General features: G+C 36.1%; 1 pseudogene; it reads right to left on the reverse strand.

The window, feature by feature from the left end:
- Positions 1-17,510: 17,510 nt before the first annotated feature.
- Positions 17,511-18,136, reverse strand: LOC110222214 (small ribosomal subunit protein eS8 pseudogene; annotated as a pseudogene).
- Positions 18,137-20,995: the final 2,859 nt, after the last annotated feature.

A 20,995-nucleotide genomic window follows, 5' to 3' on the forward strand; every position in this document is an offset into this window, starting at 1 on the left:
CCAGCCAATTACTTGAGTTTTAAACTCTTTGTTAAGGTAAGAGTCTGTTTCCAATGTGGAGAATGTATTGTCCCAAGTTTGGGGGGTTTGTATAGCTGTTTTCAGATATACTTCTAGGGACCTATAAATTTTCAGTTCTTCCAAGGTAGTAAGATAAGGGGCAAGGTGTTTACTCCTAAATTTCTGGGATTTATTCCCTAAACCCCTCCAAATACCTGTAAAAAATGGCTCTAAACAAATTCTAAAGCAGCAGAACCCACAAAAAGACATAGTAGAGCAAATTTCCAGCTCAAGACAACCTGGATGGGTGATCAGAAACGTATATTTCACTAGGTAGGTAGAGGAGCACAGTTCAGTGTGGGCATGCAGGCTGCAGTGAACCTACAGCAGGCCTCAGAGGACTGAATCATGGGCAGCTGTGACAGATTCCAGACTTCTCAAGCCACAAACTACAATGACAACTTAGAAGGTCAGCGGGAAAAGTCTGTTTCTGTGGTGAGGGAGGAGCTAGGTCTCAGCCTCAATTTCCCAATGAGCGTGGCCCGGGGAAGTGGCTGGCTCCTAAGCTTCTGGCCCACAGACCAGGGGGGAATCATGTAGCTGATCAGAGGAGGACCGCAGGGATGCCTTTATCAGTGCTGAGGCAAGAATCTTTTACTCTGCCCATGCTTGGATCTGGGTCACAGTTCTGGGTGGTGGTCCTGGGCAAGGAAGAGCGCTGGCATGGTGCAGCTTGTAGTGGCTGGTGAGAGAAAAATCTCCTCACAGTTCCAAGAAAGAAAAGAGTGCTTGTGGTCACTCATAGACCAAAGCACAGGCCAGGAAAGGAGTAAAGTTTAGGTGAGAGCTCAAGCAACTCGCTGCTTTCACTCTGCCATCTTGGCTCTGCACCCGGCCCCCCCAATTTAAATTTAGTTTTTCAAACACATTACTTATTGTGTAAACTTAGGCAGAATTTCAGAATATTCAATTTTTAAAGGAATTCCATTTTATCACTTTCAAGTATTTTTTTAGAAATTCCAAATTGTTGTAACTGACAAAAAGGAAGAAATCCAGTTTCCACATGCATAGCAGGAACTAAATAGACCCATATCAATAGGTGGACACATTGCTTGCTATTCAGAAAGACCAAAGGAGTGAAAGGGCACAGATGTATAATGAAAAAAAATAATTACACAGATAGTTCAGTTGAAGAAATCTCTGATCTGTTGCTGCCTGCATTTGGCTTAATCATTTTGAGTTCATAAAAAATCAGCCTCAAGGACACCTCTGATACCTCTAGAGGTCTGATTCTGGACACCTTTCTCAGACTATCTGGGAGATGTTATTGCCAACTGGTAGCTGAGATTTCACAGAACAAGGATTCTTAAGATTTTGTGTGATTGGGGTAAGGGAAAGAGGGTGATAGGCTTTTTGGAGTTCTATTGAAGGCAATGGAGAACATCTCAGAATAATATTTTAAAATAATTGAAGGAAATATTAAATTTCATTTATAAGTTAATGAAAATAAAGATGTGTTTGCCCCATTCATGAGCTCACTATAAACTGGTGTGTAAATCCAAGGGTAACAGCCCATATCACAGCCATATAACTCATATAGGACTATATGACACAGGGAATTTTTTACTGTAAATTTCTGGGATTTATTCCCTAAATCATTCTGTTGCATAAACATGTGTTGTTTAGCCCATCAGTTACTGATGAAATGGAAATGTGTCCTGTCAAACATTCTTTGTAAAGCAAGGGCATCTCATTAGGTAAGCCCAATGATCTTTATTTGTGAATCCAAAAACACAAAAAACAAAAACAAATACAAAAACTGATGAGCTGTTTAGATTTTGAGGAATGACAAATGATGATGAGGCTTTTGTCTGAAAGAATGGCAATGATTCTCTGGTGCCTCTACTGTCAAGGAACAATACCTGGAGAAGTGTTCTTTTATAATTCAGGGGCTCAAATTAAATCATAATATAGTATATGCAAGCAGAGAATATTGTTGGTCTATTAAACAAATCAGAGTTTGAAATGAACCATGTTCATTCATACATAATTCCTTGAAAATATATTGCTCTATTAAGTACATTAAATGTGATCTTTATGATCTTTGGGGTTTTTTATGTTTGCCCTTTACTTTCTTATCAGCTGCTTCATTTGCATTTAATTTACAAATAAACTTTAGCTTATTCAATGTCAAATAGTCACAAATTTTAAATAGTTAGAATTTGATTGAATGAAATGTTTCATTTCTGAAAGTGTTTCTATTTTTTTTTTTAAATCACTCTTTTTCTTAGCAGGAAGTGGAATTTAACTTAAATACATTCTGATCTCTATAGACATTAGCAGAGCCAACAAAGCATAGCACAAGTCTCCAAACAGATTTCATTTAGTCTTGGTGCCAATGCTTGGAGAGCTTAGCAAGGAAGAGCAGGTGGTATTAGTATCATGTGCTTCAGTACATGAGTTTCTGGCTTCTGGTGAATAACTGGGTCCATTTGCCATTGGAATTTGGGAAAAGAATGTTAGCTTCTGAATAGATTGATTGTTAGAAATGAAATCTTTTTTTTCCCTAAAATCAAAAGCCTGGATATTAGCCGTTCTGCTATTGGAAGAGAACAACAATGGCCAAATGCTACATTAATTACCTTACATAGCTGTGCTGCTGTGTCTTTGACCCTTCTTCTATTGCAGATGTTTCCTTTCAATGATTGTCAATACACATATTTCTTGTTTGTTTGCAACATGGTAGAAGCTTTGTGATGCAATGAAAGTATCCAGTGGTGTTTTTATTTTTAAGTACTTCCCACACACATGCATATTACTTTTTTGGCCCCAAAGAGGAAAGATTTCAGTGGAATAATAACTGAATAGACCTTTTATATATTCTTAATATGCCATGTCATTTCTAAATAACTATAATAGACAGCAACTCTATTTTACTCTGAATAGGTGAGAAAGGATTACTTACCATCCATTGTATTATTTTAGGTGGATTTGTAATAGATGTTTCATATCCTGAGAATGTTTGAATTCCTATTCCACTTAAGGCTTATGAAAAGCTATTCATCATTGAGTTTTTGTTTTTTTTTATCTTCTGTCTGAGAAGAAAACTTGTTTCTAATTGTGGTATGTTCTTAATTATAACCCAACCTAACCTCACAGCAATGAAACTTCTGTAATAGAATTTCTCTGATTTCTATAAAGTCTGTAGAATATAAGGGTGAAGTCTTATGGGGCAATATGATTGTATGCCTGAAGATGAAAAATAAAATCAAGAGAACTGAGCAAATGGATTAAGAATTCTAGCAATAAAGGCAGCCCTGGCACATGTGGGAAAGAGGATTAAGATAGAGAAAAACTCAGATGAGAAAATACAAGATTCATGGGGGACTAGTAGAAATGTAGGATTTGGAAAAGAATGCAGAATGGTAAAATGTTCATAGGATAAAATATTTAGAACCAGCAAGGTTTTAAAAGGTTATCTACCAAAAGGCAGTTGGGGTAGTTTTTGTAGTTTAAAAGCATTCTGCTGTATGTAAGGCCAGGTATGTCTGGAATGGAGAAATAAATTCACATAAATTCTCAATGTCAAATCACATCATGTTATTATGAAAAGGTCAGTCATTTTAGTTTAGGATGGTTCTGTTGAGGTTCAGGGAACCATATGTTGAGATTTAGAGGTTTTGGGGCACTGGGACCCCAAAGTAGCAAAACACAGGTTGTACCCAGAGTGAATTTGTTTCAAGCCTTCTTTCAGCCAAAGACAAAGTTTATTAAAGATTCTCCATATTGGTCAGACTCTTAAGTAATCTGAACACTTGTGATCTCTTATTGACAAGTGGGCTACAGTAAATCTCAATTCCCTGGCTAAATTTTAAGAATCAGAGCACTTGGCTAGACTCTTAAAGAATCTGAGCACCTCCATGGAGACAAGATGAATCTTATACACAGAAAGACTGTGAGAGGTATCTAAGAGTAGGTAAGTAGTTTGGGATGGATAGAAGTCTGGGAGAAGGAGTCTAGAGAGGATCATGATGGGAATGACTGGGAGGTAGAATGGGGTCTAGATATGATCAAGTGTGGAAAGTGGCTGGGGGCCATTCTGAGGTAATAGAAAATGAAGGGCTAGGCTAGGTTAAGGGAAATAGAGAATTGGGAGATTGGGCATAGCCACTATGAATGGCCAGTTGAGAGGATTACTGGGATAATGCCTTTGGGGAATGCTAGACACTTCCTTGATCAAGTGGGAGTTCAAGGAGAGTCTAAAGTGGAGTTTTTCTAGGGTCCATAGGCAAATTGGACCCAAATTCTTTTGGGGGTAAGGGACAAAGGTCTTGGCTTGGGCCCATACCCTGTCAGCTTCATCTATAAATCAATCAATTAATTAACAAGAATTTATTAAGTGCCTACTACTAATGAAGATGGGATCTAGACCCCAAAAAGGAAAAACCCTGGACTTTCCCACATGGCCAAATCTTTGGTGTTTACCTGAGGCTACAATTCCATCAACTGGGCTTGCATTGTAGCTAAACCCAATCTCTGTTACACTTAATTTGGCCTGGCCCTCCATTGTCTTACCTCCCTAAGGTCCCTGGCCACTTCCCACCCTTAATCCTATCTAGTTTCCATTCTCCAGGTCCCTGACATTCTATTACCTCACAGTCCTCCCCCCTGTCCCCCCCCCCCAACTCTTTGGCTACTCCTAGATTTCTCCGACAGTCTTTCTGTATATAAGATCCATCTTGTCTCCATTAAGCTGCTCAAATTCTTAAAATCTAACCACTACTCAGATTTTTACAATCTAACCAATAACTCATAGATGCTCAGATTCATTAAGAGTCTGGCTAATATGACAGATCTTTAATAAACCCTGTCTTTGGCCAAAAGAAGACTTGGGTCAAATTTTTTCAGGCAGGACCTGCATGTTGTGATTTTGGGGTCCCAGCACCCCTAAACCTGTAGGCCTCATCACTTTGTGCCAAGCACTGTGTTGTGGATACATAGGCAAAAATAAAATGGCCCCTACCCTCAAGGAATACATATTCTACTGGAGGAGACTACATATGTATATATATGTAAGCATGTAGAACATATATAAGTAATTTTTTTTTTGGTCGGAGTTATCAGCAGGTTCAGAGATAAAGAAAGAATTTATAGAGGAGGTGGTACTTAAACAGAATTTTGAAGAAAGAAAGGAATTCAAAAAGGCAGGTGTGAGGAGAGAGCATATACCAGGAATGGGTAACAGCCTATACAAAGTCATGGAGATATGTGATGGGAGATGGAATGCCATGTGTTAGAATGATAACCACAGTTTGACTGGATTGAGATGCAAATGAAGGGAAGTAATGCAGTGTGTGGTGGATAAAATCACAAAGGCAATAACACTTTTATTTTTCTTTCATCAATTGTTAATTTTCTCTTGTGACTAAAGGATTGTGGAAACACTGATGTAGTTACTTGATTGTTCAATTGCTTATTCAAATTCTAGGCACCTTATAGGTTATTTAATTCTTTATTTCCAGAGTTAGCAATGAGAAAATGAAAACCCCAGCTCAAAGTACAGTCCTCATTAATTTTATTTTCTTTTCCAAAAGTTCTTTATCAAACTGATTATCTGGGAAGCTCTTTATTTTTTTTTTAATTTTATTAATTTATTTTGATTTATCAACAATCACTTCCATATGCTTTTGAGTTGAAAATTTTTCTCCCCCTCCCTCTCCTCCACCCTCCCCAAGACAGCACAGAATCTGATATAGGCTTTACTTTTACATACCCATGAAACATATTTTCACATTAGTGAAGTTGTAAGTAAAAATTAAAATCAATAGGAGGAACCATCAGAGTGATGAAACAAAACTCAACAGGAAGTAAAAATAAGTGATAGCGATTCAACTTCCATACTTCTTTCGTTCAATGTGGACAGCATTTTCCATCCCGAAGCCTCTGGAGATGTCTTAGATTCTCATAATGCTGAGAAGGGTTCAGTTTAACAATCTTAGTCATTGCATAATGTGGCTGTTATTGTGCACAAAGTCCTCTTGGTTCTGCTCACTTCACTCAGCATCAGACCATATAAGTCTTTCCAGGTTTTTCTGAAGTCAGCCTGTTCATCATTTCTTATAGCACAATAGTATTCCATTACATTCATATACCACAACTTGCTCAGCCATTCCCCAATTGATGGGCATCCTCTCAATTTCCAATTCTTTGCCACCACAAAAAGAGCTGCTATGAATATTTTTGTACATGTGGGTCCTTTTCCCATTTGTTTGATCTCTTTGGGATATAGCCCTAGAAGTGCTATTGCTGGATCAAAGGGTATGCACATTTTTGTAGCCCTTTGGGCATAGTTCCAAATTGTTCCCCAAAATGGTTGGATCCTTTCACAACTCCACCAACAATGTATTAGTCTTCCAATTTTCCCACATCCTCTCCAACATTTATTATTTTCCTGTTTTGTCATGTTGGCCAATCTGATAGGTGTGATGTGGTACCTCAGAGTTGTTTTGATTTGCATTTCTCTAATCAATAATGATTTAGAGCATTTTTTCATATGACTATAGATGGCTTTAATTTCTTCATCTGAGAACTGTCTGTTCATATCCTTTGACCATTTATCAATTGGGGAATGGCTTGTGTTCTTATAAATTTGTCTTAATTCTCTATATATTTTAGAAATGAGGCCTTTATCAGAGAGACTGGTTGTAAAAATTCTTTCCCAATTTTCTACCTTCCTTCTAATCTTAGTTGCATTGGCTTTGTTTGTGCAAAAACTTTTCAATTTAATGTAATCAAAATGATCCATTTCATAAGGTTCTCTATCTCCTGTTTGCTCATGAATTCTTCCATTCTCCATAGATCTGATAGGTAAACTATTCGTTGTTCTCCAAGTTTACTTATGGTATCAGCCTTTATATCTAAGTCCTGAACCCATTTTGACTTTATTTTGGTATATGGTGAGAGATTTGGGTCTCTGCCTAGTTTCTGCTATACTCTTTTCCAGTTTTCCCAGCAGTTTTTTTCAAAGAGTGGGTTCTTATCCCAGAAGCTGGGTCTTTGGGTTTATCAAATAATAGATTACTATAGTCATTGACTACTGTGTCTTGCATATTTAACCTATTCCACTGATCCACCTCCCTATTTCTTAGCCAGTACCAAGCAGTTTTGATGATTGCTGCTTTATAATACACTTTAAGATCTGGAATTGCTAGGCCACCTTCCCCTGCATTTCTTTTCATTAGTTCCTTTGATATTCTGGACCTTTTGTTTTTCCAAATGAATCTTGTTATTATTTTTTCTAACTCTATAAAATAATTTCTTGGTAGTTTGATTGGTATGGCACTGAATAAGTAAATTAGCTTAGGTAGGATTGTCATGTTTATTATGTATTAGCTTGGCCTACCCATGAGCAACTGACGTTTTTCCAATTATCTAGATCTGATTTTATTGCGTGAAAAGTGTTTTGTAACTGTGTTCATAGAGTTCCTGGGTTTGTTTCAGGAGGTAGACTCCTAAATATTTTATAATGTCTACAGTAAGTTTAAATGGGATTTCTCTTTCTATCTCTTGCTGCTGGGCTCTGTTGGTAATATATAGAAATGCTGATGATTTATGTGGGTTTATTTTATAGCCTACAACTTTGCTAAAGTTATTTATTATTTCCAGTAGTTTTTTATTTGATTCTCTAGGATTCTTTAAGTATATCATCATGTCATCTGCAAAGAGTGATAGCTTTGTTTGGGAAGCTCTTTAAAGACGAACCTCTGAATAGCTCAGTCTTTCCAATAGTTAAAAGGATTTCAGAGTCCCAACAGAAGAAATTAGGCTCCTTCTGATGTGAATGAAGACAAGTGCCTAATCTTTAGAAATAAAAAAAATTGGAAGAATATGCAAAAATACTTTATTGTAGGACAGTGGTGAGCAGCAAATGAAGTTAATTAGGTGCTATTTCACATTAGAATGATACTTTGCAGTTTCATCACCTATTTATTTTTGCTCTCCATTATAAATAATTTTTAATTGCCATTCTAACTTGATTCTATCAAATGGTGGACAAAAAAAGATGAGAAAAGATAGAAGTAAGTTTATGAGGAAAAGAAAAGAAAGACAAATCATGAAACATAAAATACAATAGCTTACTTCTACAGGGTAATTTACTTAGGCAGATTAACAGGGATAGTGAAATCAGTTAAGTGACAATTTAATTGAATAATACATTAAGTTCTAGTCAAAAAAATGAAAGAACTTAGGAAGCCATCAACACAACTCTACCCTCTTTCAATATAACTTTGCATAGAAAAACCATACACAATTGCTGATCTATTATGTTTCTAACTGAGTGACTTAATTATAGTTCTCATCATTAAGCCCAAACCAGAAAGCATTACAGTTTGGTTTTAGAAGAAAAAAAATAAAATGGCTATTCAAAAATGTGTTTTACTGAAGTTGGACTCCAATTCAAATCAATAAGAACTTAATAAAGACATACTATGTGCTGGCCACTGTCTTAGGCACTGGGATTATAAAGACAAAAACAAGACATTCTCAGTAATGAAGGATCTTAGATTCAAATGAAGAGGAGGTCAGGAGGAGCAATAGATATAGCATATACAAAATTACATAAGGAAAAAAATGAGGTGGCAGCAGAGATAATTAAGGCAATTGGGGGTACAGGAAGTAACATTTGAGGTGAATCTTGAGAGGAGCTAAAGATCCAAAGAGGTATAAATGAGAAAGTAAGTCATTGTGGGCTCTAAGAAAAGACTAGACAACAATGGAATATGTTTTTGTGGTTATAGCAAGTATACTAGTTTAGTTGGAATGTAGTAAGGGTGAGGTGTAGTTGTATGAAAGCATTCTAGAAAGATAAGTCTGAATCAGATGGTGAAGAACCTAAAGTGCTAAATAGAGATATTTTATTTTACTTAGTTAATAATTTCTTAATTGCTTACTGTGTGCCAGGCACTATGTTAATGCTATATATATAAACAAAAGCAAAAAGAAAGATAGTCCTTGCCCTCACAGAACTTAGATTCGGATGGTAGCAGACAATATATAAAAGGGTAACTAAAGCATTATGTGTGTGGAGACTAAAAGGAAGGGAAGTTTTTCGGCAAAGGCATAGTGGAGGATGTGTCAGTCATTCGGCCAATAAATATTGATTAATCAACTTCCATGTTCCAGGCCCTCTGATAAGCACTGGGGATACCAAGAAAAAAAAAAGATGAACTACACTCTGAAAAAACTCACAGTTTAATAGAAGGGTGGTCTGAGTACTTCACCAAAATGGTGGTTCTAGGGCACAGGGAGCTGCTTGTTACTCAAGCACAATAGTGAATTTGTATTTTTCTCAAGGTCTGTCAATTACCAACTGTGAGAGAAATGAGGAAATTATTTCACTTCTTTGGGGAACAAAGCAGTCTACAAAATGGTTTCCAATGTATTTTTAATATGTGCTTTTACAGTCTCTTATTGAGTATAATTTTTATTGCGTTATGGCCTGAATAAGATGCATTTCATATTACTGCTTTTCTTTATTGCTTTGTGAGGTTTTCATATCCTGATACATAATCAATTTTTTTTGTGTAGGTGCCAGGTACAGCTGAGAACAAAAAGCATGCATTACATTTCAAAGGTATTTTTTTCTATTCCCCTACAGTTTTGTCCAGAAGTCTATTATATTTAACTTTTCTAAAATTCTGTTCATCTTCTTAACTTTTTTTCTTATTCATTTTATGTTTAGATTTGTCTTGCTCTAAGAGGGGAAACTTGAGGTCACCTATTAGTACAGTTTTACAATCTTTTTCTTCCTATAATTCATTAAACTTATCCCTTTAAAATTTCAAAGCCATGTCATTTGATAAATATGTTTAGCATTGGTATTACTTTGTTGTATGTATATGGATATGGATATGTACATGTATGTGTATATGTTATGTGTGTTTGCTTTCTTCTTTGAACAAATTCAGATGAGAGTGAGGTCCAAACGTTGACTGAGTCATCTTTTATCTTCCACCGTAAAAGCTCTTCCTTATGTGCCTCTTTTATGTGAGATAATTTGCCTTATTCTTTCCCCCCCTTTTCCAATGCATCTGTTATTACCATTCATCCACTAAAAAAGGAAACCCACATAATTATCTTACTCCCACATCTTTTTTCTATGTAAAGTTATTATATAATCATAATAATATAATAGTAATAATCATAAAGTTCTTAGGAGTAAAATTTATCATCTCTCCATATAAGTATGTAAATAGTTTAACTTTATTGCATCCCTTAGGAATTCTCTTTCATGTCTACCTTCTTATATTTCTCTTGAGTTTTGTGTTTGAATGTCAAATTTCCTATTCAGCTCTGATCTTTCTGTCAACAATGCTCAAAATTCCCCTCTTTCATTAAATCTTTTTCTTTTCCCCTGAAAGATTATACTCAGTTTCTCTGTGTAGGTTATTCTTGGTTGTAATCCTAGTTCTTTTGCTTTACAGAATTTCATATTCCAAGCCCTCTACTCCTTTAAGGTGGTAGCAGTTAAATTTTCTGTGAACCTACCTGTGACTCCATCTTATTTGAATGGCTTCTTTATGGCTGCTTGAATTTTTTCTTTGACCAAGGAGTTCTGGAATTTGGCTGTACTATCCCTGGGAGTTTTGTTCTGATGACTTCTTTTGGTAGATATATTCTTTCAATTTCTATTTTACCCTGTGCATATAAGATATCAAAGCAGTTTTCCATTGTGATTTTCTTGAAATATTACATCTAAGTTTTTGAGAGGTTTTCCATCATGGCTTTCAGGTTTCCCCAAAAGTCTTAAATTATCTCTCCTTGATCTATTTTCCAGGTGAGTGGCTTTTCTGATGAGATATTTAACATTTTTTCCCTCTTTTAAAATTTTTTTGACTTGTTTTATTGTTTTATTGATATCTCATGGAGTCATTGCTTTTTACTTCCCAAAAATTCTGATTTTTAAGGAAGTCTTTTTTCTCCAGTAAAATAATTAATTTATCCAGTGAAACAAATTATTTTCTCCTGTGCCTCTTTTTCCATTTGGTTAATTCTGCATTTTAAGGAGTTGTTTTAATTAGTGAAATTTTATTCCATTTTTACCTTTGGCCAATTCTGTTTTTATGTTGTTTTTTATAGTTTTCTTTTTTTGCACCTCTTTTACCTAGATCTATACTATATTGTCAAAATTTCCTTGCATAGCTCTCATTTGTTTTCCCAAGTTTTCCTCTATCCCCCTTATTCAATTTTATGAAATGAGTTTTAGCTCTTCCAAAGATTCTTTTTGGGCTTGTGTCCAACTCACTTTTTTTTCTTTCTTTTAGGATTTGCTTGTATTTATTTTGACATCACTGTCTTCTGAGTTTTTGTCTCAATCTTCCCTGTCAATATTATAGCTCTGTATGGTTGGGTACTTTTTCTGGTTATTTGCTTATTTTTCAGCCTCTTTACTCACTTTGAAGTTAATGCTAAAGTTGTGTTCTCTTAACGTAGTTGAAGTGGGGGTAGGGAGCAATCTTCTACGCTTCAGGCCTTCTAAGCACTCCAGTTTTCAAAGATAGTTCTGGGGTTATGGAAGGTTTTAGTGTCTTCATGGTGGTGTGATCTGGAGATAGGTGTGGTCACTGCTTTCTAGGGACCAAAAGTGATATTGCTCCTCAGGGCTCTTGTTCCCTTGGAATGATAAATACTGTTCTTCACTTTGAAACTATGACCAGGAAGTAGATCTACATAGAGGATTTGCCAAATAATGCCTGGCCCTGTGCCTAGTGGTAACATAGGGATTCTTTTGAGTCTCTTTCTGATGAGTCCCTTTTCTATTTTTTTATTGGAAAGCTCCCAAAGCTGCTGCTATTGCTGCTTCTGCATCAAAAGCTTATATATATCTGTCTGCTATGTGAAAGTCAAGCCAGTTTTCACTGGAGTGTCACAGAACTCTCCTTCTAATCTCCTAAGTTGTCTTGAATCAGAAAATGTCTCACCTTGTCCTTTTTTTTTTTGCCCTTTCAGTCTAAAATTTGATTTAAGCTGTTATTTTCAAGTTCTTTGGAAAGGAATGTTGAGAAAGTTCAGCTGTTTCCTCTACCTTGCCATCTTCTTGCTTTTGTTTTTAAATATGTTTTCCTTTTTTTTATTGTAAAACACTTTATTTATGTTTAACTTAGATATCACTCCTCACTAAAAATTTTATCTTGTTAATAAACTAGAAGAAACAATCAAAACCTACTCTGGCCATTTCTGACAACATATGACTCACTCTAGACCAATAGCAAACCACTTCTCCACATGGTGTAGTGCTTTGAAATTAAGATTGGAGAGTTAAGGAGTCAGAGCTCTGATATCTTAATGTTCTTTTACCTCATATTATTATAGTCATTTTGAGAACTACTCTTAGACTTCTGTTTACTTTGCTCTGCACTGATTAATACAAGTTTTTTTTCTAATTTGAATTCTTCATCTTTGTTTTATCTTATGGCATTATATTATTCCATTACATAGATATACCTTAATTTGTCCAGATGTTCAACAACTATGGGCATCTGTCTTGTTTTAAAGAAAAAGTGATTGTTCACTCATATTGTAGAACATTTTGCTCATAGAATGTCTACATGGATGGGGCTTAATTATTTTCTTTTCAAAGCTGGGAAAAGTACAATAACAGTCTATAGAAGTTTTTTGAAAGGAGAAGACAGCCTGAGGGAAACAAAAGAATTTTGCAGGAGAACTGACTGTGTTGAGTAGTGACTGACTTTCCCTGAGAATCAAGTAAGGAATAGTTAGAGTCAACAATCTTAATCAAGGCAACATTTCTTTTAGCACAAGTAGATTGGAAAGCTCGTATTTTAATAATAGGAATTTGCCGATGAGTGGAATATGCATTGAGATGGATATGAGCTAATGAAATAGAAAAACTGAATGTCACCTAAAGATAGGATCATTAAGTTCAAAAAATATCATATTACATACGCTCTTGGCCAGCTAGGTGGAGCAGTGGATAGCACCCCTGGCCTGAAGTCAGGAGGACCTGAGTTCAAATTTGGCATTTAATGGAATCCTAGTTAAGTCACTTAACTTCTGTTTGCCTCAATTTCTTCATCTGTCAAATGGGGATAAAAATAATATGTGCTTTCTATGGTTGTTGTAAATGTCAAATGAGGAAAAAATATATAAAGGGCTTACACAATGCTTGGGGGCATAGTAAGTGCTATATTAGTGTTAGCTATCATTATTACCTGGAAGAGAGAGTAATTTACAATTATCATTCACTACAAAGGAATAGGAGCTGAATTTCTGCCCTCCAAAAAATGTAGACATTCCTCAAGATGTCACTGAATTTTTATGCAAGTGATTTAGCAATGAAATGAGATTATAATATAAATGTTCCAAGCATGCACTGTTGCTAAGACACAACATCTTTCTGAATTGGATATTACACACATACACAAACACACTCAAGCACACATACACATACAAACAGACTGAAAATTCATTTTGCCTAACACCCTCATTTCCAAGATGAGGAAACTGAGACCCAGTAAAGTGACTTATGGGAAATAAATGACAAAGACAAACTCTGATTTCAGATTTCTGACTTCATATTCCTTTGTGCTTCACCATGCTAATTCATATTTGAAATGTAAAATTATGCTTCGCATGAAGTCAAAACAACTGCCTAATTGATTTGAATTATAAAATGAATGGATACATCATTCAAACTGGTTTTTGAGCATCATTTCTTTCAACAATAAAAGCATAAAATATTTATAGACATTATTGAATAGTCTCTTGTATTTATATCTCTTTAATTTTTAAATATTTTCTGACACATTCCTGAGCTAGAGAGATATTCCTTATGATAAGTAATTTTTCAAAAGTGAACAGAAAATGAAAGTTCTGCAAAATATATTAACATATCAAGCAGATCTGACATGTGTGATGCTTCACATCCACATCCAAATCCACAATTTGCTACCTCTGAAAAGAAAGGAGAAAGGTAATTTTTCTCATCTCCTTCAGGTGAAGCTTGGTCTTTATCATTACACAATAGTTTTTGTTTTGTTTTGTTTTGTTTTTTTGCTACTGCTGCTGTTACTTTATTTGCATTATTTTGGGTTTTTTTATGTTATTCTTGTTTTTGTTTTGAATGTTCTTTCTAATTCATATATTTTAAATAAGTTCATATGTTTTCCCAATGCTTCTCTGTATTCTTCAGAATTTCAGGATATATACATACACACATAGGTGTAGGTATGTATGTTTTTATACATGCAAATGCATATATTTTAAGCAGTTGTTTCTGACTTATTTTTATTTACAAGCACATGAATTGTTCAAGAAATGAGAATTCCTGGACTCCTGTGCTCCATTTTATGCAATCTATATTCTTTGAAAGCAATATGAGATGTTTGACTATTGTTAAGGCATATAAGCTTTCTTCAAGATTTAACAGGTTAGGAAAATGTAAATATTTATTTTAGTCTCATTGCTTTTCTTTTTACCCTTCCTACTTTCACATTCCTCTGCACCATATCAAATGATATATAACCTAGTAAATCTTCAAGGGAATTAGAATGCATCCATGAAACATATAACCTTTGTTTCACATATAAGCAGAATAGATATAAATAATACCTCATAGAAGGCAAAAGCACATTGGGATAAGAATTTCTTGTTTTGCCCTATTGCATCCAAAAGGTCAAGGAGATCAGTATATTGTGCTGAAATCTATTATAATTCAAGAAGTCAGTAATAATTTTATCTTAGAGTATTATGAGCTTCTTGTAAATATCTAGACTGAATTGAAATTCCAAGAATGTTATGGTTTCTTACTTTTGTTCCCTAGGTGACTGTGTCTTTTCTAGCATTTTGGAAGCATGCACCAGAGCAGAACTCCATTTCCTGATGCTTTTCAATTGAAACTCTAGACCAATCTCAGGACTGGAAATTGGTGAAATTAGATTTTGCTGCAGACAAAATTAAAAATATGAGGTTTCAACTAATGTTGTTTTGTTGTTGCACTATATGTGTGAGTAGATAGATAGATAGATAGATAGATAGATAGATAGATAGAAATATATTTGTACTCAATATCATGTAATACTTAAACTGCTTCTAGCAATCGGCAATTAATGGGTAGCCCAGATGAAATAGCTTCTCTCTCTTTATATTAACTGTACTTGAATTACCATGAGATTGGAATTGGCATGGTAAAGTATTTCTGCTTTCATGCACTTATCAGTGTGGACCCTGAAATGAACATAACTGGCTTGCACATAGTATAATTATGCAGGGGAATGTTCCAGTGTCTTCAGTCAGCCTTGATAGGCACTCAAAACAATGGGGAGTAGCAGATTTCCTTTTGACTGATGGATTCATGGTTTTCAATTTTGCTGAAAAGCAGCTAAAAAATCCTGATGAGCTGATCAGGGGAGCTTGTCATCTCAAAGATCCTCTAGAGTCTGTCATGGTCAGTGGAATCAAAAATGAGTTTACAATTAATGAAGCAAAAGTACATTGTGCTGGGGAACCTGATGAGTTCCTTCAACAACTGTCACAGGGAAAGATTTGATATACAATTGATTAGTCTGGCACTCACTCCATGAGCTCAGGGTGGGAGAGGGAGAATGACAGAATATTGGAAAATCTCTTGACTGTCAAACTCAGAGGAGAGATGTCCCTTTAAATATCACATTCATTCCAGCTCTTCTGTGCAAAACAGTCACATAACGCTATCACCTATTACCTTCCATGTTTCCATACTATTAGAAAACATTAATGATATATCTTTCTATTCTTTACATCATATCATTCAGACATTAAAACATTTTTCACATTTCCTAACACATTCTCTTTTGTTATATATATATATATATATATATATATATATATATATATATATATATATATATATATATATGTATATATATATATATATATATATAGAGAGAGAGAGAGAGAGAGAGAGAGAGAGAGAGAGAGAGATAGTATACAGACACACACACATACATACACATACATATATATGTATATGAACCTGAATAGTCGCATTTTTTATTCCAGTCACTTAAGTGAATGTGTTTTTCTTTGATCAAATTGACCCATATCTGATTATTAATATCATAAGATAAATAAGCCATCCATTTTGTAAATTCTGCACAGTTAAGGCATTAATCCTCTCATTATTAAATCTTTCTATTTAGCACTACTTTGGATTGTATAGTCATCCTCCTTTCCTCACCCCTCCACACCAGTCCCCAATATATACCTACCCATCACAGCTTGAATACAACCATTGAAGAATGTTGTCAGCTAATGAGTCACTGGAGATTCCAGAAACACAAAGTTCCTCAGAATTTTTTTAATTAAAAAATGTACCAAAGCTTCATGAATTGCTAACTACTTGGCACATGTTTGCTTTGGAAAAGAATCACACAATCCCACTTTTAAATGTATACACAAGGGAATTTTGGCAATACAATAATCTCTCTTACAGTATCAAACTTATTTCTGTGAAAGATGATAAGAAGCAGTGCTACTCTCTCTTAATAAATTTACTATTTTTCATCCCAACTTACTCCAAGACGAGTTATTCAAGCAGAGGTAACAGGGATAGGAGACAGTATCCCTTAATTTCTATACACAAATATACTCCTGGACCCAAAGATCCAAGCATCATTCTAAATTACCTAAACACCTGGCATTATGCTTTGGGATAGAATCATAAGTATTGGAATAGGGCCAAAGTTCGCAACTTTTGAACTAAAGTTTTTATTTATTTATTTTGTTTGTTTGTTTCATAAATGACCATAGACTACATATCACCACCACGGATTTTTGAGAATGAAGGCTTGGTCTCAAAATACTTGAATTCCCAGATTTTTCTTTTGTTTAAGATTCATTAATTTATTTCTTTTTAGTTTTTAACATTCACTTCCATGAGATTCTGAGTTCCAAATTTTCTCCCCATCTTGTCCATCCCCCAATCCCAAGACAGCATGCATTCTGAATACCCTTTCCCCTAATCTGCCCTTCCTTCTGTATCCCTCTCCCCTTCTCTTATCCCCTTCCTTTTCTATTTTCCTGTATGGCAGGATAGATTTCTATACCCCATTGCCTATATATCTTATTTCCCAGTTGCATGTGAAAAAAAATTTTTAATATTTGTTTTTAAAACTTTGGGTTCCAGATTTTCTCTCTTCCTCCCTCCCCTCCCACCCTCATTGAGAAGGCAAGCAACTTGATGCAGGTTATACTTGTGTAGTCATGCAAAACACTTCCATAGTAGTCATGCTGTGGAAAGCTAACTATATTTCCCTTCATCCTATCTCTTCCCCCACCATTTGTTCTATTCTCTCTTTTGACCCTGTCCCTCCTCAGAAGTTTTTGCCTCTGATTACCTCCTCCCCCAATATGCCTCCCCACTCTGTTATCCCCTTCCCCCCTATTTTCTTTCTTTCTTTTTTTTGAACAATATGGGGATTTATTCCATTAGAGAATGTCCAAGTTAGGGTTTATTTGCCCTTTTGGGCTTTGATTTTTCTTATGTAGAACTCAAGCTCTTTGCCTTCGAGCACATAGATGTCTGCTCTGCCACACTGGCCTGGCCTTGATGCAATGCAGGCAAGTAGCTTGCCCTGCTGGAACTGTTCCTCCAGAAGCGGGCTGATCTTGGCATTCCTCTTCCATTCTTCTTATTTCTTCTAGATCTTCTTTGACAGCTTTTTATTTAAAATTTCTTCCTCCTCAGGAGTCAGCTTGGCTCCTTTCTTCCAGCCCAAGGGTAGGGCATAGTGGGAGTCATACCACTGATAGTATGGGGTGCTATCGATGAGCACGATGCAATTCTTCACCAGCGTCTTGGTCTGGACCAGCTCATTGCTGGATGCATTACAGACCACATCAATAATCCTTGTTTTTCGGGTACAGCACTTGGAGCCCCAGGAGAAGTTGCCCAAGTCCAGCCTCAGCACCTGGTACTTTTTGCTGCCACCTCAGACTCGCACAGTGTGGATGCTGCAGGGCCAATCTTGGTGTTGGCAAAGGGGCAGCCCAGTTCATACTTGCGCTTCTTGTGGTAGGGCTTACCCTTGTCCCCGGTCTTGCAGCGCTTGTGCCAGTTGTCCCAGGAGATCCCCATGGTCCACGTGAGCTGCAAAGAGCCTTCCCCCCTATTTTCCTGTAGAATAAAATAGATTTTCATACCCAGTTGAGTATGTTATTCCCTCCTTAAGCCAAATCTGATGAGAATAAGATTCATTCATTTCCCTTCACCTTCCAGTTTTCCCTCCACTTTAAGAACCTTTTCTTGTCTGTTTTATGTAAGATAATTTGCCCCATTCTACCTCTCCCTTTCTCCTCCCAGTATAATCCTCTCTTACCCCTTAATTTTATTCTCCAGATATTACCCCTTCATCTTCAACTTACCCTGTGCTCTCTATCTACCCATCTATCTATACATATATAGTTTTCCTTCCAACTACACTAATACTGACAAAGGTCTCATGAGTTACAAATATCATCTTTCCATGTAGGAATGTAAACAATTCAACTTGAATAAGTCCCTTATGATTTCATTTTCCTGTTTACCTCTTCATGCTTCTCTTGAGTGTTGTATTTGAAAGTCAAATTTTCTATTCCCCTCTTTTCATCACGAATGCTTGAAAGTCCTCTATTTCACTAAATGACCATTTTTTTCCCCTGAAGAATTATGCTCAGTTTTGCTGTGTAGGTGATTCTTCTATCTCCTTTGCCCTCCCAAATATCATACTCTAAGCCCTCCAGTCTCTTAATGTAGAAGCTGCTAAATCCTGTGTTATCCTGATTGTGTTTCCACAATACTTGAATTGTCCAATTTCTGCTGCTTGCAATATTTTCTCCTTGTCCTGGGCACTTTGGAATTTGGCTACAATACTCCTAGGAGTTTTCCTTTGGGGATCTCTTTCAGGAGGTGATTTCAATTTCTATTTTACCCTCTGATTCCAGAATACCAGTGCAGTTTTTCCTTGATACTGTCTTCAAAGATGATATCTAGGCTCTTTTTTTGATCATAGCTTTCAGATAGTCCAATAATTTTTAAATGATCTATCCTGGATCTATTTTCCAAGTCAATTGTTTTTTCCCAATGAGGTAGTTTACATTGTCTTCTATTTTTTCATTCTTTTGGTTTTGTTTCACTATGTCTTGATTTCTCATAAAGTCCCTAGCTTCCAATTGCTCCATTCTAATTTTTAAGGATGTATTTTTTTCAATGAGCTTTTGGATTTCCTTTTCCATTTGGCCAATTCTGCTTTTTAAGGCATTCTTCTCCTCATTGGCTTTTTGGACCTCTTTTGGCATTTGGGTTAGGCTATTTTTTTAAGGTGTTATGTTCTTTGGTATTTATTTGGGTTTCCTTTACCAAGCTGCTGACTTATTTTTCATAATTTACTTGAAACACTCTCATTTCTCTTTCCAGTTTTCCTCTGCTTCTCTTACTTGCCTCTCAAAATCCTTTTTGAGCTCTTCCATGGTCTTGGGACACATTCATATTTCTCTTGGAGTCTTTGGATGTAGGAGTTTTGATTTTGTTTTCTTCTTCTGGTTGCATGTTTTGATCTTCTTTGTCACCAAAGAAAGATTCTATGATCTGAATTTTCTTGCACATTTTGCTCATGATCCCAGCCAATTTCTTGAATTTTAAACTCTGGTTTTTTTTGTTTGTTTTTTGTTTTCTTTTTATCTTTTGGTGAGGCAATCAGGGTTAAGTGTCTTGCCAAGTGTCACACAGCTAGTAAGTGTCATGTGTCTGAGGCTGGATTTGAACTCAGGTCTCTTGACTTCAAAGCTAAAGCTTATCCACTGTGCCACCTAGCTGCCCCAAAGATGGGAATTTTGTTTAGAGCCATTTTTTTTACAAGTATTTGGAGGTGTTTGGAGGAGAGCTCAAGTAAGTCAATGCTTTTATTCTTCTATCTTGGCACCACCCCAAGAGCTTTGCTTTTCTTTTCTTTTCTTTTCTTTTCTTTTCTTTTCTTTTCTTTTCTTTTCTTTTCTTTTCTTTTCTTTTCTTTTCTTTTCTTTTCTTTTCTTTTCTTTTCTTTTCTTTTTTGGTTTAATAAGGCAATTGGAATTTAGTGACTTGCCTAAGCTCACACAGCTAGTAAGTATCTTATGTCTGAGGCTGGATTTGAACTCACTCAGGTCCTCCTGATTCCAGGGCCAATGCTATATACACTGCACTACCTAGGTGCCCCTAAACTCTTTCTTAAGGCAAGAATCTGCTTCCAGTGTGGAGATTGTACCATCCCAAGTTTTGGGGGTTTTGTGCAGCTGTTTTCAGAGATACTTCTAGGGTCCTGTAAATTTTCATTTCTTCCAAGGTGTTATGATCAAGGATGAGATGTTTCCTCCTTTCTTGGCCTATGCTCTGGTCTGTGAGTGACTACAAGCACTCTTTTCTGACTTGGAACTGTTAGAAGGATTCCTGCTGCACCGCCATTACAAGCCCCGCCAAGCCAGCACTCCTCATCCCAGGATTGATATCCAGAACTGTGACCCATATCCAAGCACAGGCAAAGCAAGAGAATCTTGCCTCAGCAACAGCAAAGAGACCCCTACAATGGCACTCTGATCTGCCACTTTATTGCTCATCAATCTGTGAACTAGAAGCTGAGGAAGCAGCCACTGCCCTGGGGTTGTGCCAGGACTGGGGCTGGGATCAATCTTCTCTCTCAACATGGTCACAGACATTTCCTAATGACTTTCTAAGTTATCTTTGGTGTTTGTGGGTTGAAAATTCTGGAAAACCACCATAGCTGCCTATGATTCAGTCCTCTGCTCCAGGCTTGCTGAGGCTGGTCTTTGACTGTGCACATGCCCACACTGAACTGCATTTCTCTCCCAGCTTGGCACAATAGATATTTCTAATCAACCATACAGGTTGTCTTGGGCTGGAACTTTGTTTCACTCTGTCTTTTTGTGGGTTCTGCTGCTCTAGAATTTGTTTATAGCCATTTTT

The sequence above is a fragment of the Phascolarctos cinereus genome, unplaced genomic scaffold, assembly GCF_003287225.1.
Source record: "Phascolarctos cinereus isolate Bilbo 61053 unplaced genomic scaffold, phaCin_HiC Scaffold_4;HRSCAF=312, whole genome shotgun sequence".
NCBI classification, from domain to species: domain Eukaryota; kingdom Metazoa; phylum Chordata; class Mammalia; order Diprotodontia; family Phascolarctidae; genus Phascolarctos; species Phascolarctos cinereus.